This window comes from Rutidosis leptorrhynchoides, chromosome 1 (assembly GCF_046630445.1).
Source record: "Rutidosis leptorrhynchoides isolate AG116_Rl617_1_P2 chromosome 1, CSIRO_AGI_Rlap_v1, whole genome shotgun sequence".
Classification (NCBI taxonomy): Eukaryota; Viridiplantae; Streptophyta; class Magnoliopsida; order Asterales; family Asteraceae; genus Rutidosis; species Rutidosis leptorrhynchoides.
In genome coordinates, this window is record NC_092333.1 from 519981964 (window position 1) to 519990384 (window position 8421).

The following is an 8421-nucleotide window of genomic DNA, read 5'->3' on the forward strand; positions in this document are numbered from 1 at the left end:
TTAGGCCTTCATCACATGAAGGAGATCCTTATGAATATTCATGAATGTTTTCCCTCCACCTTCAAATCTTCAAACACAAAACACATGCATCTTCAACATACCTTCAACCAAACCTTCAAATCTTCACCATCTTCATCATGAAAATATGAAGATCTTCAAAAAAATTTCCTCGAAAATTTTTCGGACCGAATCTTATTTTCACACATTACCGAATCTCACTTTCGAATTTAAATCGACAATTATTCCAACTCAAACTTCAAAACACAAATATCAACATCAACAATTCTGATTATAATTTCACTTATCATTTTTTTTTATTCAGAATTCAGATTCATAACAACACAACTCTTACAATATCAAATTCATTCTTCATTTTTTATTCAGATTCATTTTTTGCTACAGTACACTATAGAGGTTCATATTCATGAACTTGATTTTCACTCTTTTCATGATATGATCTTTAACATGAATCAATATCAAAAACGTGATCCTTACAACCTACTGAATCTTCGAGAATCATCACATCATATTTACAACAACAAATTCATTATGATTTGGATCGAGTTCATACTTAACCGAATATGAGACCGATTTGGTCTCCGGCTCAATCCGAGGTGAAATTACAAATTGTAAAAATGCAGATGTGCTCGAAATCATCTCGTGTAACTCTATGCTAAATTTCATCCCCTCACTCAAAGATTCGAGATCGAATTTTAGAGTCAAACCTCATGAAGAAAAGTCAACCGAATCTACATGATTCGAATTCAAGTTTGATATGTTGTTTCAGATCAAATTGATAATTTTAGAACATTTATGGAAGGATTCTAAGCGAGTTTCATGTTGGATTCATCACCTAAAACGTAATAGATTTCATTTTTTTTATTTGGTGTTCATATGAAGCTTCAACTCATGTTCTTCACTGATTATGAGAATCTGATGCGGTTTTGGATCAACATACTTTACCAGATGTGCTAATCACTGCTTTAAAATGTTATATGATCAATTTTATTACCTAATTCGATTGTTACATGTATCTGGAATATTTTGTGAAGAATAGCAGATGTAGAACATGGCGGTTATTTTTTTTACGAATCAGATTCGGTGACTCATTCGGTATTGGTTATGATTCATGATTCGGTATGAAGATGAACATGACTCGGTATTGATTCTTAAAGTTCATACGAATCAGTTCACATTCGGTATACGATTAAAGGTATTGCATTCGGTATAGACTTGATGATTATCATTCGGTTTCTATACAGATTCATGATTCGGTATAAGCTTCGATTGCCAAGTGAATATGTTGTTATTGGGCCTCAAGCTAGCTTACCGAATGTATAAGCCCAACAAGGGAAATCAGTCCATTCATCAAATTCTGATGCAAATTTTACAGAATAAGTCCCTGACAGCTTCAAAACTTTTACATGGACAGTCTTTTACCGAATCTGGCTACGAAATTGACGACTTTTGACAGAATTTTCATGCCTAGTCCTTTACCGAATCTGGACCTCCAAAGCATATTTTTTCACTATTTTCGAGGCTCGGATTCATGCGGCTTTTCTCATACGCGTTATTTTCAATATTTTGGGGATTTACCGAGCACGTCAACCATTTTAAACAATGAAGCTCTTATTCCATGCGAGCATCATTGTGGGGGAGATATGTATATGGTAGATGTGCGTATGACTTCAATACGCAAACGGTATTGGACTCGTACTTCAAAGAGACAAAGTTAAAGTGTTACTTCTTTGACGAGTGAGCACGCGAAACCGAAAGAGACTTCCATATCCTTGGGGGAGTACATGAGACGTTAGGAACTTCGAAGGAGCCAACGATCTATAAGCTTTATGTGACGATCATGTGTTTGATTGAAATCAAACTTGATCAGCCGTGCCCCATATACTTTGAAGGGGGAGTTTCTCAAAGTTTTTCGAGCTTACTAATCAAGGCAAATGTTGAGAGGGAGTTGAGTTCTTCATCAACATAAAGTGATGCTTCGATGAATGTCAAGATTATGCGCATTCCGCTGTGCAAACTCAAAGACCATTGAATGTAGAAGAACTCCAAGTTTCAAAGATCTACTTCAACGGCCATGCAAGATTCGAGGGGGAGTTAGTTAGAAATAGTTAATTCTTTCTCATTGTAATTTTGTATGTATTTTACCTAGTGAGCAATCTTCGAGACATAGTTATCTCTTAGGGGGAGATTGTTAGGTCTCTAGAAAGAGCTAACTATATCCCTTATATTGTAAGGGAGGTGTTCTATAGATGAGGGCTATATATAGAACACCAAGCCTCCCTTAGTCACTAACATTAGCCATCGATTTGTAATGTATTCAAGAGAGACGTGGAATATAGTTGACTAGTTTGACTAATGCTCTCTACATTCATGTGGTTAATTGTTCACATTCATGGTATTCATGATATCTAGGATCCTACAAATTATAACTACGAAACTACCAAAATTAGAAACTACGAACTAAAAAAAATAAAATACAAACGGAAATATACAACTAAAACTAAAGGAAATTAAAACTATGGAAGTAGCTAGCTTAAGTGAATTAAATTATATACTGTTTTGGTAAATCACTAAATTCTACAATATTTTTGTGTTTTTAAAGATTTTAAGATTTAAATTTTATGCAATAATTATAATTAACTTACTTATCTAGATTTAGCCTTCAATATTAACTATCTAAACTAACTATTAGACTAAAAATTAAACTTATACTAAATTTATAAAAATTAATAAAGATGAAAATAAAAATACTACACTTAATTATACGGACATCAAAACAGTAGTTGTTATTGTCGTTGGGACGATTGTTATAGTTGTTGTTGTTGTTGAGATGTTTGTTGTTACGTTTGTTTTTGCGAAAAATGGTGCGATAACTTGATTACCAGACTAAAAAGGGGCATATTCGGTTTAATAATTTAACTATAGAATGTAGTTTCACGTACTTGTGTCTATTTTGTAAAACATTTATAAAACTGCAACCAGATCACTTTTGAACTTCTGCAATTTATATAAACGAAATTAAAACTGAAAGCAGTCTTGTTAGGAATCCTCCAAGAAAACTTTCTGTAAAATCTTAGCTCCCAACTCCTTGTATCAAGTTCCAATTTTCGAGTCAAAGATTCTTTTTTAAAAAGTCAACATATTTGTTCATCGTGAAATTCGTAAATGTTTTGATGTTTTGAATTAAATTGACGACCCAGAAAGTCAAAAATACTTGATGTTAAAGCGGAGGGGTACGAAATAGATTATATTTTACTACGAAATACTATTAAATATGATACAATTTTACACAAGTTATTTATTTATTTATTGAATGGATATACTTAAACCTTGCTACAACACTTATAGGCAGTGTACCTAATCGTAGAGTAGTGTAGTTTTTAGTAAGTCCGGTTCGTTCCACGGGGAGCTAGCTGAGTTTAACGCTATATTTTTTATAACTATATTTGTATATAAATATGTATATATAAGTTGTATTATTATTATAATAAAAGGGGGTTTTACCGTTTAATGACCGGTTTGTCGATTTTAAGACTTAAGTCACAATTAAAACCTAATGCAAAATATTAAATATTACTTAATTTAAAGCGTAAAGTAAATGACGATAATAAAAGTGCGATAATTTAAAGTACAATAAATAAAATGATGATAAATAAAATGACGGTAAATAAAAGTACGATGAAATATAAATTAAGAGAATTATGCTTATTTAAACTTTTGTAATCATGATGTTTGACGTTTTGATTTTAATTTATTACCATGGGTTAATTGTCCTTCGTCCTGGATTATTTGATAAGTCCATCTGGTTTTGTCCATAATAGTCCATCGGTCATAATTATAAAGTGAGAGAGTCTTCGCCAAATTAACCTTATACCCGAAGTCAAATATTCCAACTAATTAGGGACTTAAACTGTAACAAGGTCTTAATACTTTGTTTAATGAACACCAGGTTATCGACTGCGTGTAATCCAAGGTTTTAATACTTTGTTAACAATTACACCAATTACCCTTAAATGTAATCCACCCCTGTTTTAATGAGTCCAGTGACTATTAATCCATCCACGTATCCTGTCAAATGAACAATTATCAGTATTTATAGATATCCCGCCCACCGTATCCAGTCAAGCATATGTGGTTATATATAGATACATCAAATTGTAAATCTCTATATTAAATTAACGAGATATCATTTAATTAATATAAAGACCATTAATAGCCCATATTCCAATTTCCACAAGTGTCGGTCTTTTGTTCAAACCTCAGTTATGGTCCAAAGCCCAATAACCCAGTCTTAATATTTAGTCCAGCATCACGATTACTTCGGCTTAAATAAACATAATAATAACTTAGCTACGAGACATTAATTTAAAAAGGTTAAACATAGCTTACATTGATTATTAATAGCGTAGCGTTACACGGGCAGAGTTTTGACTTAAAACCTGTAAAATATTCGTTACAATAACCCAATTATTATTAAACTTAAATAAAAATTATTGATGAAGTGTGTATCATTCGGCCAAAATCACTGGCTATTTATAGGACTTGGCATGTCTCTGGTGCCCATGCGATTGCATGGGATTTCTTCTTCCTGGCCATGCGATCGTATGGAAAGCTGGCTCAGGATATTTTGCTAATAAAAACGTGGGCTGCTAGATTATTTTAATATATATATTTATATATATATATATATATATATATATATATATATATATATATATATATATATATATATATATATATATATATATATATATATATATATATATATTATATTCTCGTGCATAGTAGACTTGTAATTTTAGGTCCGTTGAGTCGCGCGTTGATCGTTGGTTCATGTCTCGGTTCCTGATTTTTGAACGTCCTTTTGTACGCTTTGAAATCTTGTACTTTGCATTTCACGGCTTGTACTCTTGTAATTTTTAGACGTTTCTCATCAATAAATTGAACCACTTGGATTGTACTTTGTACTTTTAGCGTTTTGGTCAGTTGCGTCTTCAAATCGTCGAATCTGTCTTTTGTCTTCACCTTTTATTATTTAAACGAATATCACTTGTAAATAGAACAATTGCAACTAAAAGCTTGTCTTTCTTGAAGGATAATGCTATGAAATATATGTTCGTTTTTAGTATTATCAAATATTACAACACTTGAGCGTTGCTTGTCATCAAACAATATAAAACTTGAATATAACTTTACTAGAATCACTTCTTTATTCTTCACACTTTGTACATCAGTGATTTTATTACAGCGGTATGAACAATGATAGTAACATTGTGGTTTACAGTCCCACATGACTATAAAAATTTAGATCCGTTAGGAAATTGGATCTTTATGAAAATATTTGATCTTTTGAAAATTCATTCTAGCTTTTACCCTAGATAAGTTTTCTGATTTGACCCACCATTGGTGTTGTAAAATATATTTGTGGATCAATATTTTGGCTAAAACTTTTAGGTTCGTGTAATCCACTACTATCCATGTATCGGAAAGTACACATCCAGTTTACTTGTCGTGTATATTACCTTTCGGTAAACTACCGTCCGGTTGTAAAGGAAAGCGATGAATAAGCAACTGTTAAGGCAATGTCTAATGACATGTTTTGGATTATGGTCCACAACGTGTCGGATGCAATTACTATCCTTTGTAGGAGCAATAGTAAAGATCACCCTATAATTTTTCGGTCTGGCACAAGGTCTTGTCTTCGACCATGCTATGCAACCACCGTTCTTACGGTTGACACCTAATTTGGTTCAGGTGACCTAATGAATTCTGACGAATTCTCAGGATTTTACGTTCAATGGTAATGAACGCATTGAAAATAGGTTTTCAGAAAACAAATCGGTTTTTATTTGATCAAAATATTTTCTCGTTCAAGCTCGAGTTTAGATATCATCGAATTTCATGAGTTTATAATTCTCAATCTTTAATGTCAATCTCAAGGATTGAGTAATATCAGGCTTAAAAGCTGATTTTTAATCTTTAAGGAGATTATCCTTTCTGGGGGTCTGATTCATTAGTCTTATCAAGCTAATTTGCACGGTGCCGTCCCTATTTTACGAGACAGATCCTCTCATGGTTAGGATAAGTCTGACCACTTGACGACCCTGTTAGATGCTGAGTTCCGTGAATTTCCTGCTGATTTTATAGATGACTTTTCTAGATTTTTCGTCAACCTACAGCTGGTCTGGACGACAACTTCTTGACCTAAATCAAGAAGTGCGTGTCTTTTTTAGAAGACTTTACTTTCTTTTAATGATGGAATTGATTCATCGTGTAGATCCATCTTTCTTTCGAATATATTACAGTAACTCGGGTAAAACTGTTAATTTTGTCCAAAACAAAAGCACCTGCAATAACTTTACAGAAACATGTGATAGATAGTTTTTAATTGAATAACTTGGGACATTCTCCCCACACTTGGCTTTTATTTATTTCTTTCTTTGCCTTTTTATTCTCCTCTATTCCATTTTTAAATGAATTCTAGCATTTTGGGTTATTTCTCAATTTATGTCCTTTTCGAGGTAACAATAATTTCGGTATTAACACCTAGTTTTATCGTTCATAAATATGTATAAACATGATTTTGAATTCATTTAGTTGAAAATTTTTCAAATTTTCACAAAATTTGGATATTAACTAAGTGTATAAATTAAATGTTTAAACCGAAAGAATTTAATCCCTTCCCACACTTAAGATCTTGCAGTGCTCTCATTTGCAAGAAATCAGTAAAAATTTAAATTCATGAGGGCAATTTGTGTAAAAAGATGATTAAGATTTACCAAAGTTTCCAAATATATTGTTCTTTATTTGAATGATAAATGGTGCACTTCATTTGTTAATTCCTGCAGTTGTTATTTCACATATATTTTGCATCTTGTCGTCAAAATTAGTAGCTTTTGCTGAACTTAATGTCAGTCTTTGAAAGTTCGTTGTTTTACCTTGTTATGTACAATTCACAATATACATACAATGCTAATATAAACATGCATGGTAATTTGAAATGGGACTTAATATCCCACTTTTAAATTATAAATATGAAATATTAGTAACAAAATAATAAAAATATTAAAAATTACATAAAAATATCAAAATATTAACTGTTTAAACATAAATAGATAAAAATGGTAAAAAGATAAGAAATCACCAATGAAACTGTATCAATCTGGATATGGATTCCAGTTCATGTCATTGCTCGAGTTCCATGGCTGGTGATAGGTGTCCTGATAGGCTTGGTTGGGGTCATACAGGTTAAAGGGTGGTCTCATTTCGGGCTGATGTGGTGGATAGTAAGCAGGTTGAGTCGGAATGTAGTTTTGAGGTAACTGATATGATAGATGGCTCATGATTTGGTGCTGATGAACATGCCATCTATCGTGTTGGAGTCGCCTGGATTGCTCGTACTCATCCGCGGCTCTCGACTGCTCATACTGACGATGCCGAGCCTTGTTAATCATTTCCACCTCATCTATACGTCGAAAAACATCAGTATAACTATCCCTAATGACATCCCTAATGTCATCTGATTCCTCCATCTCCTTGTCTGAACCCCTCTCTACCTGTGGATGGGTGCCCTGATATGGTATTGGCATATTATGTCTCCAAGTTAGTACCTTTGCACCTTGATAAACTTGCAATCTTATACTCTCGGCTTGTTCCCCAATCTTAACCATTGGACCCCCTTTCTCTTTATCTACACCTAAATACTCTCCAATGAGAGTAACAAAAATGTCTCCTCCTATTATTCCCCCTCCTGTATACCTTCCACCATTTTGGACAAATAATAACCAACACAGTAGGGGATGTTAACAAAGCCTCTAGTGTCTCAAATGCACTTAAGGTAGAATAAATCGTTTAGGGTCATTTTCTCCTTGTATCTACCTCTTTGTGTAATCGAGTTTGCTAAAAATCTACGTATTATACGGAGCTCGGCTCTATCAATATCTAGGTAGGAGTGTCTTCCACCCCACGTAAACACATTAAATTTTGACATTCGCCTCCATATGGCATTAGCATCAAAATCTCTATCTACTCTCTCACCTTCATAAATTAAAGCTATACAATCAGGTGATAATAAATCAGCGGGGGTGTATATCTTTAAAGCCCTAGCCATGTCTATCATGGACATCCTGTACATCCTACCTCCAAGTAAAAATCTAAGAAAAGTCCTATCGTCTAACAGAGATACATCCTTATTAAATGTTATAGTACTCATTAATTCAACACACCATTCCTTATATACAGGCCTACGAATGGTAAACAAACGTTCTCAGTCAGGAAAAGTAGAATTCCCATACCTTTGGATTAGTAACTGCCTAACTGAGTTAGCTAGGTTGACTTCTTCCAACGGTCTCCAATCTATTACCCTTGGTACTTCCACATTTTTGGTGCAAAGCTTAAATTTGT